The sequence below is a fragment of the Phocoena phocoena genome, chromosome 9 (assembly GCF_963924675.1).
Source record: "Phocoena phocoena chromosome 9, mPhoPho1.1, whole genome shotgun sequence".
Lineage (NCBI taxonomy): Eukaryota > Metazoa > Chordata > Mammalia > Artiodactyla > Phocoenidae > Phocoena > Phocoena phocoena.
Genome location: NC_089227.1, coordinates 97,154,471 through 97,176,360, shown reverse-complemented (window position 1 = coordinate 97,176,360; position 21,890 = coordinate 97,154,471). Strand labels below are relative to the sequence as shown.

The 21,890-nt window shown below is 36.8% G+C and overlaps 1 protein-coding gene and 1 pseudogene across 1 annotated transcript in view; both read right to left on the bottom strand.

The window, feature by feature from the left end:
- Positions 1 to 21,890, bottom strand: part of CNTNAP2 (contactin associated protein 2) — a 2,069,520-nt gene that overhangs the window by 1,482,979 nt on the left and 564,651 nt on the right. The window lies entirely within an intron of this gene.
- Positions 3,217 to 3,389, bottom strand: LOC136128667 (U2 spliceosomal RNA; annotated as a pseudogene).

Genomic DNA, 21,890 nt, shown 5'->3' with positions numbered 1-21,890 from the left:
AGATAGGTAGATATTGAGTAGAGAGGGAAAGAAATCTCTCACAATACCGATATATCATATGCCCTCACTACATTTTATCTTTAGCAGGAGAACATCTTAAAAATTAAAGGAGATTCAACAGCTTTGAAACAAACTACAGGTGATTTGTAGTCAAATGGCTGAACTGTAGGCTTGCTGAGCATAAAGTATAAAGACCACAAGCCAGAGGTCGATCTATTAATATTTAAGAAACAGCTGAGTCACAAACTGTTTATATCTTAGAAATTGTCTAGTTCACCTCCCGCTTATTTCTATTCAGAAATTTGCCAATCTTCTTAATAGATAGCCATTTAACCTCCATTTAATCAAAAAGTTTACTCTTTTACATGAGTCACTGTCAAACAGTTCCATTAAAAATGTTTCCATTGTATTCTAAATGTTTTAATTATATCGAGTTAAAATTCTTAGCAAATTTTGCAGTCTAAACTGGTGACAGGTGACACAGGATATAAAAAATCATACCTTGGTATAATCATAATAATTGAACTTTCACCTTTTCCTATCATCATCCTTTTATTGCCTTTTTGTTTAGTAAGAGGAACTACGGTTTGAGGTGAACAAAATTGGGTTTGAAATTCCAGCAATTATACCTAAAAGCTGTATAGACTTGAACAAGCAACTTTTCTCTCTGGGTTTCAATAATCTCACATCCGAAATCAGAATGGTAATTTATATGGTTAAGAAAAATAGAAAAAGAAAAAAGAAGAAAACAGAAGGAAAGAAATAAAACAGAATAAAATTCTGCTTTATTTACAGAACAGAAGTAGAGTCACAGATGTAGAAAACAAGCTTATGGTTACTAGCGGGTAAGGCCGGGGAGGGATAAATTGGGAGATTGGGATTGACATATACACACTACTATATATGAAATAGATAACTAATAAGAACCTGCTGTATAGCACAGGCAACTCTACGCATTACTCTGTTATGGTCCATATGGAAAAAGAATCTTAAAAAAAGAGTGGATATATGTATATGTATAACTGACTAACACAACATTGTAAATCAACTATACTCCAATAAAATAAAATTTTATTAAAAAAAAGAATAAAAGAAAAAAAAGAAAGAAAACGTCTATGTTTTTTGTATGTTGTGTTATCTCAGCTTGATCGCAGACAGTTTCACCCACTGTGCCATTGAATGCTCATTTATATTGGATGGATATTATCAAATATATATTTAAATTTGAAAACATAAACAGTTCCATCAAATTTAAATCAAAATCCCTATATTTATAAAGCTAGAAAACAGTTCACATTTATTTTAAACCATTATGTAAGAACTTTCCAGGGCAACTTTCTAAGAATCTACATTCATGGGAATCACTTTGTAGTGCTGGCCTCACATAGCTCACTTCAAAAAAAAAAAAAAAAGGAAGAAAAATTCCCCCAACTTATATTAACACAAATTTCAATGGATTATTTTGCTCTTTGCTTTTCATTTCTGTTTTAAAATATAAACCAAGTCTTTAAAGAATGCTAATATTATTTTTGCAATGCACTTGGAAAACTTTCATGGTGGTAAAGAGTGATATGCACTTTGCATTATTAAAAAAAGACAAAAATACTTCCAATGAGCATAGGATTTTCCCCCCAAAGAATAAAAACAATTATTCACGGAAAAGACAATGACAATCAACTTATTTCAAATCCTTTCTCAAAAGGATAAATACACATAGAGATCAAATATAAGGAAACTACTACTGGTCCAAGTAGGAAGACTAAATTTTAGCCAATGTCCTTTCTGAGGCTCACTTTTTTCCTCTGAAAAGTGATGATCAAACTCTCTTCCTTGTGTTTCTTGCAAGTATGTCATAGCCTTCAAATCAGATAATATGGGTGAAAGTTCAGTGAAAACTATAAAAATCTATTCAAGTACAGAGGACTATTATTCGACAGCCATGCAGATAAAACAGCCACATATATATGCCATTTCAAAAGTTTTAACACCTTTAAAATGTAAGTAATGAGCACATTAGGTGCCATGCCAGCTGCCAAGGCTACACAGATGGATCAACCATGCTCCCTAAGCATTCAGAACCTCTATATCAGGCGCTTCAGACATATTCATACTGTTTGATTCAATAAATCCATTTCTGGGGATTATTTTTTACAGAAATAAAATCCTAAATATGGGGAAAGGGATCATATCAAAAGCCTTTTGTTGCATGGTTATTTATAATAGCAAAAATATTTGAAATGGTACAATTATCAAGTACAAGCATATAGCTAAATTACATAATTTCATTTTCTTAATGAAATATTAGAGCCATTAAAATTATAAAGAATATGACTGGAGAGTCCGTTGATCTAATGGTCAGTTGAAATAACCAGGATAGAAGATTGTGAGTTAACTATAATTACCAGTGGGTAAAATTTTATAAGATAAATATTGTCATAGGGGAAAAGTAATGAAAAGACATATACGAAGTTATTAATTATTGTTAACTTTGGTTGGTAATATTACATGCAAAAATTCCAAAGGGGAGCCTCATTTCTATATTTTGCAATTTTCTGATGGATCTACTATACTTATAATGGCTTTTATTATATATATTTATATAATATACTTATTAATGGCTTTTTATTACAGAGATAATCATGTGATACAAAGGAGTGAGCTCAGTAATAGGTTATATTACTGCTGGATACATGTAAAACTCAGATATTTCTAATTTGCTTCTGATCACGTTTGCCATAAAAATCATTAGAAAAAATAATATACATCAAAAATTTCCCAACAGGGCTTCCCTGGTGGCGCAGTGGTTGAGAGTCCGTCTGCCGATGCAGGGGACACGGGTTCGTGCCCTGGTCCGGGAGGATCCCACATGCCGCGGAGCGGCTGGGCCCGTGAGCCATGGCCGCTGAGCCTGCGCGTCCGGAGCCTGTGCTCCGCAACGGGAGAGGCCACAACAGTGAGAGGCCGGAGTACCGCCAAAAAAAAAAAATTCCCAACAACTTCATTTAAAATATATAGATCATGCTTTAATTAATAGCTCTCTGGGCTAGCAAATTAAAAAAAAACACACAAAAAAACCACACTTTTCTTATTTCTACTCATTATGTCCCCAACATTAATTTCAACTATCCTAATTTCTCTTGAAAAGTTAACTTTTATGACCAGTGCATTTTGTCAAGATCAAAATCTAAATGCATGAAGAATTAACCTTGTACAATAATGAATTAACAAGATCTGAAAAAGATAAAATGAATCACTAAATGATTATCATTAGTAAAATGTTCCACTCTGTTCTCTTATGGGGAATGATGGAACACTCTTTTATTGAACCCCATTATCCTAATGAGAAGATATTCTACACTTGATCATAGCCAAAAGGCTGGAGAAGATATTGCAATGACTTACTGCCAGTGCTTAACGAAGAGATTTCTTAATTATTGAAACCACATCTGTTTGATTAACGAGTCCCTTCCAATATCCATGCATCCTCTGCTCTTTAGTGTATGGCAGAATGTACAGACTGCACGTAAACTCTGGTTTTTCTTTCATGAAGGGAAACCTTATCTGCCAATGGCAAATGCTGCTCTGAATGAATTTTAAAAAAGGTTAAGTTTCCATTTTGTGCAAAGCTTTGTTTAAATCTTGGTTCAATCACTTACTGATGTGTGACATTGGGCAGATCACTTAATACTCCATTGCCTTAGTTTCCTTTTCTGGAAAATATAATACCAACCTTATAGTGCTATTGTGAGGATAAAAGATAATAAATTAAAAGCTCTTAGAATAATGCCTGCACAGAACTAATTCTGTGTACCTAGCACTGGCCATGATTCCAAATAAAGTGAAAATTCTGGAATCCATCAGAACCTTGATATTATTATTGGGTACATAAATCAGTAATGCATTAGTTGTTTCTTTTTTAAGAACACGATAGGATGATTCTGTTAACGTTTCTAACGTTTCTATGCTCTTCAGATGACAGTCCCACAGACTCACAGACATAGAAAACAAATTCATGGTTACCGAAGGGAGTAAACATAACATTGTTACCAAAACAAATTTATGGTTACAAATTAGGAGTATGGGATTAACAGATACAAACTACTATACATCAAATAGATAAGCAACAAGAATTCATAGCACAGGGAATTACATTCAATATCTTGTGATAACCTACAATGCAATATAATCTGAAAAAAATAACTACAGCACTTTGCTGTACACTGGAAACTAACACAATATTGTAAATCAACTATACTTCAATAAAAAAGTAAACTAGCAAACATGATTATTCTCAGTTACTCTGACTTACAATGCCCTAGAGCAAGAACCTTGAAATTCCAAATTTGTTCTAACAGAAAATTGGAATAGGAAGTTGCATATTTACAACTTTATTATAAAAAAAGAAAAAAAAAATACAAAAATCACATCAATCTCGTCGGCTTCACAAAACGCAAGTATACTCTCTACAGAGGACATATTCTTCCCATTGTCTTCAGCCCTCGATTATGAAGGTAGGGAAAGTGGGACTAACTGGGGCATAACTTGAGCTATATGTGTAAAAGCATATTAGTAGAAAGGCCACTGGATATCAAAGCCTCCTTTATTGTATTCACTCATGTAACTGGGCTCCCCTGGAAACATGTCTACCACCAAGATAGAAACCTGAAACAGCCATGTGTCCTACTGAATTTGTGTAAGATGAAAGGTAGTTCCAACATGGGAGGTCTTGGTAATCTTTCCTAAAAACGTAGGAAAAGCTGTTGGCATCTTAAGAGGTTTGTCCTAACAATTCCATTTTCAGGCAATGCAGGCACACCAAGAAAAGCAATTTGCTCCTTGAAATTCTACCATCATAAAATCTCCAGAACAGTGCCAAGTACATAGAAACTACTTGGTAAATACTTGCTAATTAAATGAGAAAAGTACGTGAGCCAGAATCAGTTTCCGGTCTCTCTACTAATTTTAAATAATGAAAGAAGAATCAGCTTGAAAATGGAAGTCTTTGAAATCAGCTCTTTAAATAAGGTTTACTTTTGCTAATATTTAGTATATATCTAGTTTAATTCTTTGATATTTAACCAGGTTGTCATGATTCTTGTTAAAATGTTATTTAAAATTAAATATTTGTTTGTTTGTTTGTTTTGTTTTGTTTTTTGCGGTACATGGGCCTCTCACTGCTGTGGCCTCTCCCGTTGCGGAGCACAGGCTCTGGACGCTCAGGCTCAGCAGCCATGGCTCACGGGCCCAGCTGCTCCGTGGCATGTGGGATCTTCCTGGACCGGTGCACGAACCCGTGTCCCCTGCATTGGCAGGCGGACTCTCAACCACTGCGCCACCAGGGAAGCCCTAAATATATTTTTTATTGCAAAAACTACTAACTTAAAAAAGAAAACTCTTCCTGAACCCTTTCAAATTTAAGCAAAAACATTTGCAATTATTCCCACAAGTTAATGCCGAAGTGATATTTCCCAGAATGCTTCTGTTTCTGTCATGACTTACAGTTTGGCTTTCTTTGGGCTGCTGTTCCCTATGGCTTGGTGCTTAAAAATATTAGTTCTCATTTATAAACATCATTCATTAGTGCTACTGACTGAAGGCCACATATAGTCATATTACCATTTTATTCATGTAAATTTATCCAGAGGCTAGTGCCATGCATGCTTATGATTTTCAGACATATACTTAAAAGACACATGTTAAAATAAAATGTCACTGCATTAGGCAGGAATTGCAAAGAAAATAGTGAGTTACAATGGAGCTTCCAAAATGTCCTTCTAAAATGAGTGACCTTTTTATTATTTTTGAGCTAAAGACAAAAGTATACATGCATAACTTGATCTAATCATCAGAGTGTAATAACATGCATTTATAAGCATTCTGGGGATGACACATACCCCTGGTGAATAAGGTCATCGTGTCAAGAGAAAAACAGGCCTTCTACAACTTTGTCCAATGAACTCTTCCGATGGTTCGATTTTAAAGGAGGCACACGAGCCATCTTGTCAAGTCCCTTGTCATATAATACCTATCGTTATTTCCTCTGGACTCTGACACGCTTTCCCCATAATAACAAAATAGGGGAAATTTTGGAGTGTTGTGTGCAGCTTCTGTACCCCACCCAGAGCAGAGCTGTCAGCACAGCCCTTTCACACTAGGAGCTCTGGTCTGAAGTCCTGGGTGAGAGGCCTGTGGACACCGCACCCTATGAGCAAGTGAAATTGGACAAGCGCCAAGGAAATAAAGGATCAAAGAACTAAGTTAAGGAGTGTATGGCATTTCCTTCGGATAGGACTGCATTTACCAATGGGCCTGTAATTCACCAAAATATAACATTTTACTAGATGCTGTCATACTGCTGTCTAACAGGACTGTTGAGACTAGAGTCCACCGTCAAGCCATGTGGATGACAGGCTCTTGGTGCTGCAGGCAGGAGTCAGTGCTGTGCCTCTGAGGTGGGAGAGCCAACTTCAGGACACTGGTCCACAAGAGACCTCCCAGCTCCACATAATATCAAATGGCAAAAATCTCCCGGAGATCTCCATCTCAACACCAGCACCCAGCTTCACTCAACGACAAGCAAGCTACACTGCTGGACAACCTATGCCAAACAACTAGCAAAACAGGAACACAACCCCACCCATTAGCAGAGAGGCTGCCTAAAATCATAATAAGTCCACAGACACCCCAAAACACACCACCAGACGTGGACCTGCCCACTAAAGAGACAAGATCCAGCCTCATCCACCAGAACACAGGCACTAGTCCCCTCCACCAGGAAGCCTACACAACCCACTGAAACAACCTTAGCCACTGGGGACAGACATCAAAAACAACGGGAACTACAAACCTGCAGCCTGCAAAAAGGAGACCCCAAACACAGTAAGATAAGCAAAATGAGAAGACAGAAAAACACACAGCAGATGAAGGAGCAAGATAAAAACGCACCAGACCTAACAAACGAAGAGGAAATAGGCAGTCTACCTGAAAAAGAATTCAGAATAATGATAGTAAAGATGATCCAAAATCTTGGAAATAGAATAGACAAAATGCAAGAAACATTTAACAAGGACTTAGAAGAATTAAAGATGAAACAAACAATGATGAACAACACACTAAATGAAATGAAAAAGACTCTAGATGGGATCAACAGCAGAATAACTGAGGCAGAAGAACGGATAAGTGACCTGGAAGATAAAATAGTGGAAATAACTACTGCAGAGCAGAACAAAGAAAAAAGAATGAAAAGAACTGAGAACAGTCTCAGAGACCTCTGGGACAACATTAAACGCACCAACATTCGAATTATAGGGGTTCCAGAAGAAGAAGAGGAAAAGAAAGGGACTAAAAAAATATTTGAAGAGATTATAGTTGAAAACTTCCCTAATATGGGAAAGGAAATAGTCAATCAAGTCCAGGAAGCAGAGAGAGTCCCATACAGGATAAATCCAAGGAGAAATACGCCAAGACACATATTAATCAAACTGTCAAAAATTAAATACAAAGAAAGCATATTAAAAGCAGCACGGGAAAAACAACAAATAACACACAAGGGAATCCCCATAAGGTTAACAGCTGATCTCTCAGCAGAAACTCTGCAAGCCAGAAGGGAGTGGCAGGACACACTGAAACTGATGAAGGAGCAAAATCTGCAACCAAGATTACTCTACCCAGCAAGGATCTCATTCAGATTTGATGGAGAAATTAAAACCTTTACAGACAAGCAAAAGCTGAGAGATTTCAGCACCACCAAACCAGCTTTACAGCAAATGCTAAAGGAACTTCTCTAGGCAAGAAACACAAGAGAAGGAAAAGACCTATAATAATGAACCCAAAACAATTTAGAAAATGGGAATAGGAACATACATATCGATAATTACCTTAAATGTAAATGGACTAAATGCTTCCACCAAAAGACACAGATTGGCTGAATGGATACAAAAACAAGACCCATATATAGGCTGTCTACAAGAGACCCTCTTCAGACCTAGAGACACATACAGACTGAAAGTAAGGGGATGGAAAAAGATATTCCATGCAAATGAAACTAAAAGAAAGCTGGAGTAGCAATTGTCATAACAGACAAAATAGACTTTAAAATAAAGACTATTAGAAGAGACAAAGGACACTACAAAATGATCAAGGGATTGATCCAAGAAGAAGATATAACAATTGTAAATATTTATGCACCCAACACAGGAGCACCTCAATACATAAGGCAAATACTAACAGCCATAAAAGGGGAAATCGACAGTAACACATTCATAGTAGGGGACTTTAACACCCAACTTTCACCAAAGGACAGATCATCCAAAATGAAAATAAATAAGGAAACACAAGCTTTAAATGATACATTAAACAAGATGGACTTAACTGATATTTATAGGACACTCCATCCAAAAACAACAGAATACACATTTTTCTCAAGTGCTCATGGAACATTCTCCAGGATAGATCATATCTTGGGTCACAAATCAAGCCTTGGTAAATTTAAGAAAATTGAAATTGTATCAAGTATCTTTTCCGACCACAATGACATGAGACTAGATATCAATTACAGGAAAAGATCTGTAAAAAATACAAACACATGGAGGCTAAACAATACACTACTTATTAATGAAATGATCACTGAAGAAATCAAAGAGGAAATAAAAAAATACCTAGAAACAAATGACAATGGAGACACAACGACCCAAAACCTATGGGATGCAGCAAAAGCAGTTCTAAGAGGGAAGTTTATAGCAATACAAGCCCACCTTAAGAAGCAGGAAACATCTAGAATAAACAACCTAACCTTGCACCTAAAGCAATTAGAGAAAGAAGAATAAAAAAAACCCCAAAGTTAGCAGAAGGAAAGAAATCATAAAAATCAAATCAGAAATAAATGAAAAAGAAATGAAGGAAATGATAGCAAAGATCAATAACACTAAAAGCTGGTTCTTTGAGAAGATAAACAAAATTGATAAACCATTAGCCAGACTCATCAAGAAAAAAAGGGAGAAGACTCAAATCAATAGAATTAGAAATGAAAAAGGAGAAGTAACAACTGACACTGCAGAAATACAAAAGATCATGAGAGATTACTACAAGCAACTCTATGCCAATAAAATGGACAACCTGGAAGAAATGGACAAATTCATAGAAATGCACAACCTGCCAAGACTGAATCAGGAAGAAATAGAAAATATGAACAGACCAATCACAAGCACTGAAATTGAAACTGTGAGTAAAAATCTTCCAACAAACAAAAGCCCAGGACCAGATGGCTTCACAGGTGAATTCTATCAAACATTTAGAGAAGAGCTAACACCTATCCTTCTCAAATTCTTCCAAAATACAGCAGAGGGAGGAACACTCCCAAATTCCTTCTACGAGGCCACCATCACCTTGACACCAAAACCAGACAAGGATGTCACAAAGAAAGAAAACTACAGGTCAATATCACTGATGAACATAGATGCAAAAATCCTCAACAAAATACTAGCAAACAGAATCCAACAGCACATTAAAAGGATCATACACCATGAACAAGTGGGGTTTATCCCAGGAATGCAAGGATTCTTCAATATACGCAAATCTATCAATGTGATAAACCATATTAACAAATTGAAGGAGAAAAACCATTTGATCATCTCAATAGATGCAGAGAAAGCTTTTGACAAAATTCAACAACCATTTATGATAAAAACCCTGCAGAAAGCTGGCATAGAGGGAACTTTCCTCAACATAATAAAGGCCACATATGACAAGCCCACAGCCAACATCATCCTCAATGGTGAAAAACTGAAAGCATTTCCACTAAGATCAGGAACAAGACAAGGTTGCCCACACTCACCAATCTTATTCAACATAGTTTTGGAAGTTTTAGCCACAGCAATCAGAGAAGAAAAGGAAATAAAAGAAATCCAAATCGAAAAAGAAGAAGTAAAGCTGTCACTGTTTGCAGATGACATGATAGTATACATAGAGAATCCTAAAGATGCTACCAGAAAACTACTAGAGCTAATCAATGGATTTGGTAAAGTAGCAGGATACAAAATTAATGCACAGAAATCTCTGGCATTCCTATACACTAATGATGAAAAATCTGAAAGTGAAATCAAGAAAACACTCCCATTTACCATTGCAACAAAAAGAATGAAATATCTAGGAATAAACCTACCTAAGGAGACAAAAGACGTGTATGTAGAAAATTATAAGACACTGATGAAAGAAATTAAAGATGATACAAATAGATGGAGAGATATACCATGTTCTTGGATTGGAAGAATCAACATTGTGAAAATGACTCTACTACCCAAAGCAATCTACAGATTCAATGCAATCCCTATCAAACTACCACTGGCATTTTTCACAGAACTAGAACAAAAAATTTCACAATTTGTATGGAAACGCAAAAGACTCCGAATAGCCAAAGCAATCTTGAGAACCAAAAACGGAGCTGGAGGAATCAGGCTCCCTGACTTCAGACTATACTACAAAGCTACAGTAATCAAGACAGCATGGTACTGGCACAAAAACAGATAGATCAATGGAACAGGATAGAAAGCCCAGAGATAAACCCACACACATATGGTCACCGTATCTTTGATAAAGGAGGCAGGAATGGACAGTGGAGAAAGGACAGCCTCTTCCAAACGTGGTGCTGGGAAAACTGGACAGGTACATGTAAAAGTATGAGATTACATCACTCCCTAACACCATACACAAAAATAAGCTCAAAATGGATCAGAGACCTAAATGTAAGGCCAGAAACTATCAAACTCTTAGAGGAAAACATAGGCAGAATACTCTATGACATAAATCACAGCAAGATCCTTTTTGACCCACCTCCTAGAGAAATGGAAATAAAAACAAAAATAAACAAATGGGACCTAATGAAACTTCAAAGCTTTTGCACAGCAGAGGAAACCATAAACAAGACCAAAAGACAACCCTCAGAATGGTAGAAAAGATTTGCAAATGAAGCAACTGACAAAGGATTAATTTCCAAAATTTACAAGCAGCTCATGCAGCTCAATGACAAAAAAACAAACAACCCAATCCAAAAATGGGCAGAAGACCTAAATAGACAATTCTCCAAAGAAGATATACGGATTGCCAACAAACACATGAAAGAATGCTCAACATCATTAATCATTAGAGAAATGCAAATCAAAACTACAATGAGATATCATCTCACACCAGTCACAATGGCCATCATCAGAAATTCTAGAAACAATAAATGCTGGAGAGGCTGTGCAGAAAAGGGAACACTCTTGCACTGCTGGTGGGAATGTGAATTGGTTCAGCTACTATGGAGAACAGTATGGAGGTTCCTTAAAAATCTACAAATAGAACTACCATATGACCCAGCAATCCCACTACTGGGCATATACTCTGAGAAAAACAAAATTCAAAAAGAGTCATGTACCAAAATGTTCATTGCAGCTGTATTTACAATAGCCCGGAGATGGAAACAACCTAAGTGCCCATCATCGGATGAATGGATAAAGAAGATGTGGCACATATATACAATGGAATATTACTCAGCCATAAAATGAAATGAAATTGACTTATTTGTATTGAGGTGGATGGACCTAGAGTCTTTCATACAGAGTGAAGTAAGTCAGAAAGAGAAAGAAAAATACCATATGCTAACACATATATATGGCATTTAAGAAAAAAAATGTCATTAAGAACCTAGGGGTAAGACAGGAATAGAGACACAGACCTACTGGAGAACGGACTTGAGGATATGAGGAGGGGGAAGGGTGAGCTGTGACAAAGCGAGAGAGAGGCATGGACATATATACACTACCAAACGTAAGGTAGATAGCTAGTGGGAAGCAGCCACATAGCACAGGGATATCAGCTCGGTGCTTTGTGACCGCCTGGAGGGGTGGGTTAGGGAGGGTGGGAGGGAGGGAGACGCAAGAGGGAAGAGATATGGGAACATATGTATATGTATAACTGATTCACTTTGTTATAAAGCAGAAACTAAAACACCATTGTAAAGCAATTATACCCCAATAAAGATGTTATAAAAAATAGGGGAAATTTTAATTCTACTTCTCAAGCACTGATCTTCACTAATCAATTCCACTATGTCAGAGTTGATAGCATATTGACTGATTTAACCTAGTTAACTCTAGATTTCAAATTACAAAAAAGCAGTGGCATGAAATACCTATCAGGGTTTCAATGCAGATGTTTGAAAGAAAAAAAAGTTTTGCTACCTTCAGCCAAATATTTTCCTGCAAAAATTATCTAATTTCTATTGAGTTCTATATTTTTTAAAAAATGAAAGCAATTTAACCTTCACAATTTCAATCTCCTTTATGGGATCTACACCATCACATTATGAGAATACTGGTAATATCTTTAAAATATTTGTACATTTGTCTATACTCATGCTAGGGCTGAAAATCAGTGCGTCTAAAACAAACTCACAGTTTTCAGCTCCTTGTTAGTTCTCTTCCTGAACATTTTCATTATGGCACCAAGTCATTTCAGCTGGATATATGTCATCATTTCCTCCATTTTCACATCTAATAAATCATCGATTTTTACTGTTCTATTTTTACCCATTTAACTGCTCTCCTTCATTTCCAGCAAAATCAATTCACATTTATGGGACTGTACAGCCTTCTGGTTTCTCTTCACTGCTAATCTTCCTCTCTCGAGTCTGTCCTAAGACCATCCCCACACCAAGCTTTCTAAAGAGTTTACTTAACAGTATCACCTTCTACTTCAAACTTTACAGCGGTTCAATATTACCCTTCGGTCTGGCATTGAATACCCCGAATAATCTTTCTACCTTCACTATTTTCCACAAGTTATGTATATGAACCTTATGACTGGATTAATCTTGTCTCTTCCTTTTCAAGTCAGGAAGACGAAGGGTGAATATGCTGGTGATGGGTCGTCAGAAGGCGATCATGCAAAAGTGTTTCTAAGGAAGACTCTTAAGAATGATGGGAACTGATGTTGAACATCTATCCTCATTCTATCTGGTTGCCGCTTTAGAGAAATAAATATTATTTATTTATGTTCTGGAGAAGTAAATAAATAAAAGACAAAAAAAAAAAAGACTGCAAACTAAGCAGTCAGGAAACTAAGGCAGATGGATAAAAATTCCACAAACTGGCTCGCTGGAGCACCGCCAAAGCGAGCTTCAATTTTTTTTTTTTTAATGTGATCTAAAAGGAGAAGCAAAAGAGTGAAAGCACGTAATTATTATTATTATCATCACTACACTCTGTAACAGTTGTTCAGTAAGGAGAGTTTATTATATGGTTTGCAAAACAGGCCAACACATCTAGCTAAGTTAATCACTTCACGTCTCGATTATTTTATTGCCTCTTGTTGAGTTTCTTCTTTCCAATCTCTTCTACTTCCTTACTATCTTCCAACTCCATCCTTCTCAGACCCAGCCCTCCCCACTCCTGGTGCTACCCTAGTATGGACAGAGTGTGCTCCGGTTTCCTACCATCTACTACTTCACTTTCAGCTCCTGGAGACTGCTCACAGCCTGACAAGACTTTCAAGTCTGTTTCCTTTCTCTCCCAGATTAACCTTTGGTTATTCATATGTCATTTCTCTCCCTCCAGGCTCATATCAACATCAGAGATTTTGCTCTTGATATTTTCTCCATTGAAAATAGTCTTCAGGGGCTTCCCTGGGGGTGCAGTGGCTGAGAGTCCACCTGCCGATGCAGGGGACACGGGTTCGTGTCCCGGTCCGGGAAGATCCCACATGCCGCGGAGCGGCTGGGCCCGTGAGCCATGGCCGCTTAGCCTGTGCGCCCGGAGCCTGTGCTCCGCAACGGGAGAGGCCACGACAGTGAGAGGCCCGCGTACCGCAAAAAAAAAAAAAAAAAAAAAAAAAGCCTCACGATTGCTTTCTAAAGTAAATTGCCAGCAATAAAAATCCTAGGTCATCTTATGGCTTCTTTACAATTTCATACAAACATCATATTTAGGATTGTTTTACTTTTCCTCACACTTTAATTCTTTTCTTAATGGAATACAAACTCATGGTTAAAAGCTCCCTCTACTGGTTATTTTTAGCATATCAAGAAGAAATTTTAAAAACAATTATCCAAAATTACCTAAAATATATTTCCTAAGAAGTTATCATTCATCTCAAATATAATTCATCAAAGTCATCAGTGATATGTCTTTTCATTCATCTGTGCTTTTACTCATATGATCCAGTTTCTGAGGAATGTATGCTACTATAGTTTGTAATCCTTTATTTCTTTGGATGAAATACTTGATTTTTCTTCCTACTATGCTTCATTCTATACACTCCAATCACACTTACAACTCCAGGATTTCCTGGGAGGCGACACAGCATAGTGACAGAGCTCTAGGATTCTGGAGTCAGGCTGCCTTCCTCTGAACTGCCCCTGGCTTGCCGCTTTATTAGCAGCAATTACCCTGATGAATTCATAAACATCTGTGCATCTCACTTTCCTCACAAAAGAAATGGGAATAACAATAGTTCTTCTCTCATGCTATCGTCGCAGGTTTTAAATGTTCAGTCAAAGCATTTAGCACAAGCGAGTATTACATCTTCAGATCCTGGTAAGGCCATGCCTCACTGCTCCCTCAAAGGCAGAGAATGAATGCAATTTGTGGAGTCGTTTTCCCAGTGTCTGACTTTTTTTATTCTCTGAACTTTGCCATGATTCTGTTGTCAATGTCCTCTATCTTCTTCCCAGAGCTTCCCAATGATCTTGTTTGTATTGCCTCTGTTCATTTATTTTATTTTTTATCACTGTGGTAAGGACACTTAACATGAGATCTACCCTCCTAACAATTTTTTTTTTTTTTTTTGCGGTACACGGGCCTCTCACTCTTGTGGCCTCTCCCGTTGCGGAGCACAGGCTCCAGACGCGCAGGCTCAGCGGCCATGGCTCACGGGCCCAGCCGCTCCGCGGCACGTGGGCTCCTCCCGGACCGGGGCACGAACCCGTGCCCCCTGCATCGGCAGGCGGACTCTCAACCACTGCGCCACCAGGGAAGCCCCCCTCCTAACAATTTTTTAAGTGTATAACACAGTATTGTTATCCAAACACACAATGTCGTATAGCAGAACTCTAGAAAGTATTCATCTTGCGTTAACTGGCATTTTTATCCCAAAGAATTAGAAATCAGGATCTCAAAGAGATATTATCATCCCCATGTTCATTGAGGCACTATTCACAATAGCTGAAATGTGAAAACAGCATAAATGTTCACTGATGGATGAATGGATTTTAAAAAGTGGAATATATCTATGATGGGATGTTCAGCATTGAAAAAGAAGGAAATCCTGTAATATGTGACAACATGGATGAACCTTGAGGACATTATGCTAAGTGAGATAAGCCAGACACAGAAGCACAAATACTGCATGCTTCTAAAATAGCCTTCCCCATATTTTTTGATGTCTTTCAATTTACTTGCTAGATATCACCCCAAATGGCTCATACTCTTGACGTGTTCCTTGAATGAAACACAAAGGGAGTTGGCACACACTTTCATTAGAGTCTCATTTTATCCTTTTCATTATATCTCACCGAAGACTTTCAACTTGAAAGAGGTGATTGAATGATTACTGGATTTCTGAATCATGGCTGCCAACTAAAACACATTTTCTTCAAATGACATTCCCTATGTTTAAGAGCATCGTTTATTGATGTGAAGTATATTGCTTGTAGAATATAAGTTAGGCATGTGGACCCTGGAGACAGAAACGCTGGTCCTATAACGTGTTTGTCCTTGGCAGTTAGGTAATCTCGTCATTCAACTGTAAAACAGGTATTATGTTTATTTCTATTATTTTCATATAATTAAAGATTATTGAAGTAGATTATCATGTAGCCTGGTTCTATGCCCTACCTATTATCTCACAGGTATATAGTTGAAAATATCTGTAATGAGCAGTGCTGGTAAGATTAATATGAGGTATCACCACAACATGTAATTAAGTATATATATATTTCAAGCTAATTTTTTTAACTTCAATTTAAAATCATATTGACTTTGGTTTTGGTAAGAATGACATCCCAGGAATCTATTTTTATCACCCAATGGTAAAGTTGAGATGAAAAAGAAAGAATACTTCCCACATAAATCTCAGAATGTTGATACTGTTCACTGTGAAGGTCATTTCAACAGCAAACTGTTTTGGTCTTCACGATATTTCGGAAACATTTCAGTGCATTTCCAAAAGACTGTTTCAAATTTAGATTTCATGGTTAAACATCTGGGTTTCTTTCTTGGTCCATTTAGCTGCATTTCATATATATATCCTCCACTGCTTCAGAAAATAAAAATAGATTTTGTGAAAACTCAGGAGGTGAAAGATAACAGCATTACACAAAATTAAGGGGTCTGGGTGACCTAGTTTGGACAGTCAGTTTTAATTCTAGAAAACACATTGAGATTCTCTGAGGAAAGGATATTATGCATATTTTAGCATCACTTTGTAAAGGCAGAGTTTGCAGAAGTTGGGAGTACAGCTAAAATTCATTTGTTTAAATACAAGCAGCATCACCAACATTTAAAATTGTTTAGCATTCAACATTACTAATCTTGCATTGTACAGTCCTAAATACTTGATCCAGAGTTTTTCCCTTTATAACCAAGCCACATTTTAACTTACTGTCTTGACACTGGATATGTTGACTTATGCAGAATCTATATTGTATAAACTTTATACAAAAGTTACAATCAGTCAGCTCTAGAAAGTCACATGAGATAATTTTCTGTATTCATAAAATTGTTATTTTTCCTACATGAGGATTTTCGAACTGGGTTGTTGAACACTTAAATCTTCAGATGTTGTTTAGATTTTTATCTTGTTATTTTTTAGTAGCAAGATATTTACACTAAATTTAGGACTCTGCATCTCTTCCTTCTTCTACAGTTACCCCCATCTTTAGGTAACAACCTAATATGTTTTTTGAAAACTCTTTGAAAGTTCCATATTTCTATTTTAATATGTTCTCCCAGTTATCCCAGAACAACTTTCCTTTCTTTTGATAAGCCTTCCATAGTTTTCAAATTATATAGCAGATGTATGCCAAGTCTCCAAGATTACAAGCAATCATGGTTTCTACATTTATGTACAGGCTGTGTGGAGCCTGTACAAATGTCCCAAGTTAGACTAGGGCTTGACCTACCTAAGTGCTAAGTATTAGCTGTTGTGATTGTGGTTATCGTTATTGCTGGATGCATTAATACTCCTGCCTTTCTCAAGAGGACTCATACTGCGATGATATAAAAAGGTGGATAGCCCCAAATTTGTCCTCGTGAAATAGAAATATATATTTCCCCAATTGAGGTCACAGAAATGAAAACGTAGGATCCTGCCATCTTCGTTTTTGTCTGAGGTACCAGCAGGGCAGTAGAGAAAGGTCATTAAGTGACCACGGTCCACTCCACCCACAGAGATTCCAGTGTAGAAGAGATTTATCTGACCCACTATCCCCAAATGATTCTGGTTCATCTTTAATAGCACCGTACGATGAAAAACATTTTTTGTTTTGTTTTGGTGATCAGAATCATGGATGCAGACTGCCAACATCTTTATCATTTATTATTTTAAGCAAAGCAATGGCAGACATATTGGAACTGACTTATTCAATCATTGCAAGAAATCAGTATATCAATGTAGCAAGATTTGAGAAATTCTAGAAGATGAGAGAGTAAGGAGAAGGGTTTTATATTCTATCAAAAATACTTGTACATTCAAAAACAAAGAAACAAAAAGAACTATGAAAAACTCTCATTCCATGTATATGATTAAGAAACAGATGTAGGAACAGAAAGCTCTTCTCCCACCCCCAACCTCACTCATCCCTCTTTTCAGCCTCACACTCAATACCCCCCATCCTCACCTCTCCTCAAGTCTTGTCTGGTTCCTTCTTTTCCTCACTTGTCTTTCTCTTTCTCAGTCTGGGCAATTTCTACATGATGGCACATTTTAACCACTCAACCTTAACTGTTGGCGTGCCGCAACTTTTTAGATGACAATTTATTCATATTAGGAAATGGCAGTAAAATGAGGTCATTCTTGTTTAATCTTACTTAGAATATGAAACCTCACTAGTACCAACAAACTAGAAAAAAGGTTAATTGAAATTATTTCAAAATCTAAAAGATTTTTAAAATACAGCTTAAAATGTTAAATTAAAAATATTAATGTATACATTTAGTTTTATTTCTTGGGTTTTACCTCTTTGAATGTAATAATAATAATGCAAAGGATGAAAGAAACAAAAATAATAAACAAAAAGAGAAGTATGCTTTCTCCCCAAATATTCCATTTCTATGTTTGATTTCATGGATAAATACTTTTATTGATGGCACTAAGTAAACTTAACATTGGCTTAGTTTGCAGTTCTCACAACTTCAAATTGCTGAGGGTCTGGATTTCTGAACATTTGACAAAACTGAGTAAATGCCTATTTACCATGAATTTTGGAGAAAGTAGCTACTAGCAAAATTAGTCTACATGGCCCATTAGAGATTCTTTAAAGCCATAGTAAAATTTTTATTCTTAATCTCAATAGGCTTCTTTCCAGTAATACTCTATGATTATGAGTGGATGGTAGTTTTTCTGATTACAATACCAACTTTTGAAAATGTAGTTTCTCTTCTACATATCTTAAATATATTCCTTCTCTCTCTTTTTTTTTTTTTGGTATGATGATCAAATCAATTATAAAGAGAGGTTGGAAATCTATTACCTGAAGAACAATAATGTGGGCAAACCTTTAAATTATAAATGCACTGAATTTCTCTCTCTTCTTTATAAAAGTGATAGAATATTATGTAACAACAACAATAAAAGCAGAAGATAATTTCAACGAGAGAGAAAAATGAGGCTAGGCCAGGTAGCTGACATAAAATACTTTCTTCACTGACAATGGATAGAAGCAAGGAATGCATGACACATTCTGAGTTTCACCGGAACAGCACGGTAAACTCATTTCAAGTTGAAACAAAATAATGACATTTGAGGGAAAACAAGTTTTAGAATATGTGACATGGATGTGTTTGTGTAATGAGCTTTATACATTATCCGTGCTAAACATAGAAATGACACCTGCAAAATCATTACATTTCAATTGTGTGAGATCTATGCAAACCAGTCTGAGGCTACTACTACAAAACTCTTTTGAAACATCTCCATGAAGTTTAAATTCTGGCACTAAACGTTCATAAGGAAAAATAAGGATCTACTTGATAATTTCTGGTCTCTGTATAAAGTGATTTACATACTAATTCCCTGATGTATAATAGATTATCACTGGGAATAATTATGTAATCCAAACTGGGCAGTCAGCACTAAATATCATCGTATTTTCTAATATATTTGGATGCTCAGATATATGTAAAATTTAAAAATATATATGATTATTACCAAAACTCAAATAACTATTAAAAACTTAAAACTAAGAAATATACGCTGATATATTATTTAACAAATGATTTAACACTTTCTAAGATCCAGGCCCTGTAGTGCACACTGGGTTTCAATGATGAGCAAAACAGAACCTCTGCCCTGAAGCAACTTCTGCAAAAATGTTAAAGAAATCAAATATCAGGCACAGGTGACAGTCCTCTACTTTTCTAGCTCACATCTTTCTGTGCTGTTTAGCTTAACAAAGTTCCTGGCAAATTCTCAGTTTGAGATTTTCAGGTATTCCTCAACAGAAGATACACATTTCCAGGTTGCCAATCTGATACGGTAAGTTATATCAAAGGACTGCCGACAATGTTCTAAATTTAGGAAAGGTTTTTGGTTCACTCTCCCTGTACTGCTTAGGTCTTTGAAGCCAGATCTCTTGGGCCCTGCTCACTAAATGTTCCTTAAACACTGAATTAAAAGCCTGATGGAGATAAAAAGCAGTGTGCAAATATTCATGTAATTCCATGTTTCCCCGTGATCTGCTCCCTAGTCTGACAACTCTGGTGCCTTTGGCCTGCTCCTTTTCCTAAGCTGTCACCCAGCCTGAGACATCAGTAGCTTAGAAATCATGAAGGCTCTTGTATAATCTGGACACAGCAAGGCCTAGTGGACTTTGGTTTCAGCCTCAGCAGCTGCTCACGAGTGATCTGACCTTTGGCAAATCATTTAACCTTCCCAACGTTCAGGTTTCTCACGGGTAAAATAAAAGTTTGTCCTAGATGCTCTCCAAAGTCACTTCGAGGTGGAAAATGTCACGAGTTTATGAACACAATAAACACGAGGCTCCTGCCGTTATGGCACAATCCTAGTTCAGTTTTTATGGCTGGAAAATTCCTTTAAAAATAAGCGAACACTGCATTCGATGAAAATTTTTAAAAAGTAACTATTATTTGCCAATGTGGTAATCATTTAAAACAAAGGTATGAAGGCAATCATTAGAAGTGCAGAGTGATACAATCAATAATAAGGAATCCAAAGGAGAAAGGAGCTAAGTGAAAGAATTACAAAGTCAATGAAAGAGAGAGTGGGAATTGTATTCACTGAACATTAGTCAGTCACTGGGAAACTTTTATTGAGCATCTATGTTCTAAGTATGGTTCTTGACCCTGAGGACACAGCTGTAAACAATACACACATGGTCTCGGTCCTTATATATTTACACCATAGTCAGGGAGAAGGAAGGAACATAGGTAGAGAAAGAAATGAGATAATTTTACATAGTAATAAACAGTAAGTTATAAATAAGGAATAAACTGGGTGAAAGAAAAAGGAGGGGTCTAGTGCTGGGAGGCTGCTAACTTAGGATGGTCAGGAAGGCCTCTCTAATATAAAGTAGCAGAAGAGTGGAGACCTTAGTGATGATAGGATGCTGCCCATACGACCTTCTCAGCATGGAGCCTTCCAGATGAAAGGTACACCGACACTGGATGATACCACAGTAGCAAAGTTGGAAACAAGCTCAGACTTGAATAATGGAGGCCAGGGTGCCAGGACCACAGTGAGCAAAGGGAGGATGCTGCAGCCTGATGGCAGATACAGGTGGAGCCCAATCTCCCTAAGGAGCGGCGTGAATTTGGGGCTTTATTCTATCTCAGTGGAATATGGAAATCTCAAGCAGCAGACATTGGATGCTTTCAAGAAAGGTGGCAATATCAGTATTATCCATTTGAAAACATCTGTTTGCCTGCTGGATGGAGATGAGATCTAGAATGATAACAAATAACATCCATGAGATATGTTAGCATTTTAGAACTACAGGAGAAAAAAAATGATGAAATTTTAGGAGACTTAGGTAAATAGTGCATTAAGCAATTCCTAACTAAAGAGAATAAAGCCTTAGGGTTAAGTGAAATAAGAAACGTTTGCCAGGTGAAGGCAAGGACTAGAAGAGTCCATATTTAGTCATACTTGTTTGCTTGCAAATGGAGGAACTATTGTGTCATTGCACTGGCAGCAGTAAATTAGGCTTTTTTTTTTTCAGAGTCATAGTGGGCCCGGACTTTAACTTGCTCCATTTTCTAATGTTAACAGTTAGAAAGCTAACAGTCTAAGTTAACTATGGCTTCAGTGAAGGTGGCAAGATGCAAGTTTCCAACTGTAGTGATTTGGAGAAACAGTGGCAACGTACTGAAAAATCTATGAATCCATGCTGGCTTTGTTTTTACCCCACGGTATACAATACAGGTGAGGATACTTAAGAAGCCAAAAACGATTCCCATGTTCTGCTTGGTTGAGGGTAAGTTGGAAAAAGAGATGGAATGAAGATTTGTAACATCCTTTGCCCTGATGTTTAAGCAAACACAATTGTATAGCCGTATAATTGCCTAATTTGTCTATTATTCATCTAAAAGAGAAGTTATCACCACACTTCTCCAAAGAAGACATACAGATGGCCGACAGGCACATGAAAAGATGCTCAACATCGCTAATTATTAGAGAAATGC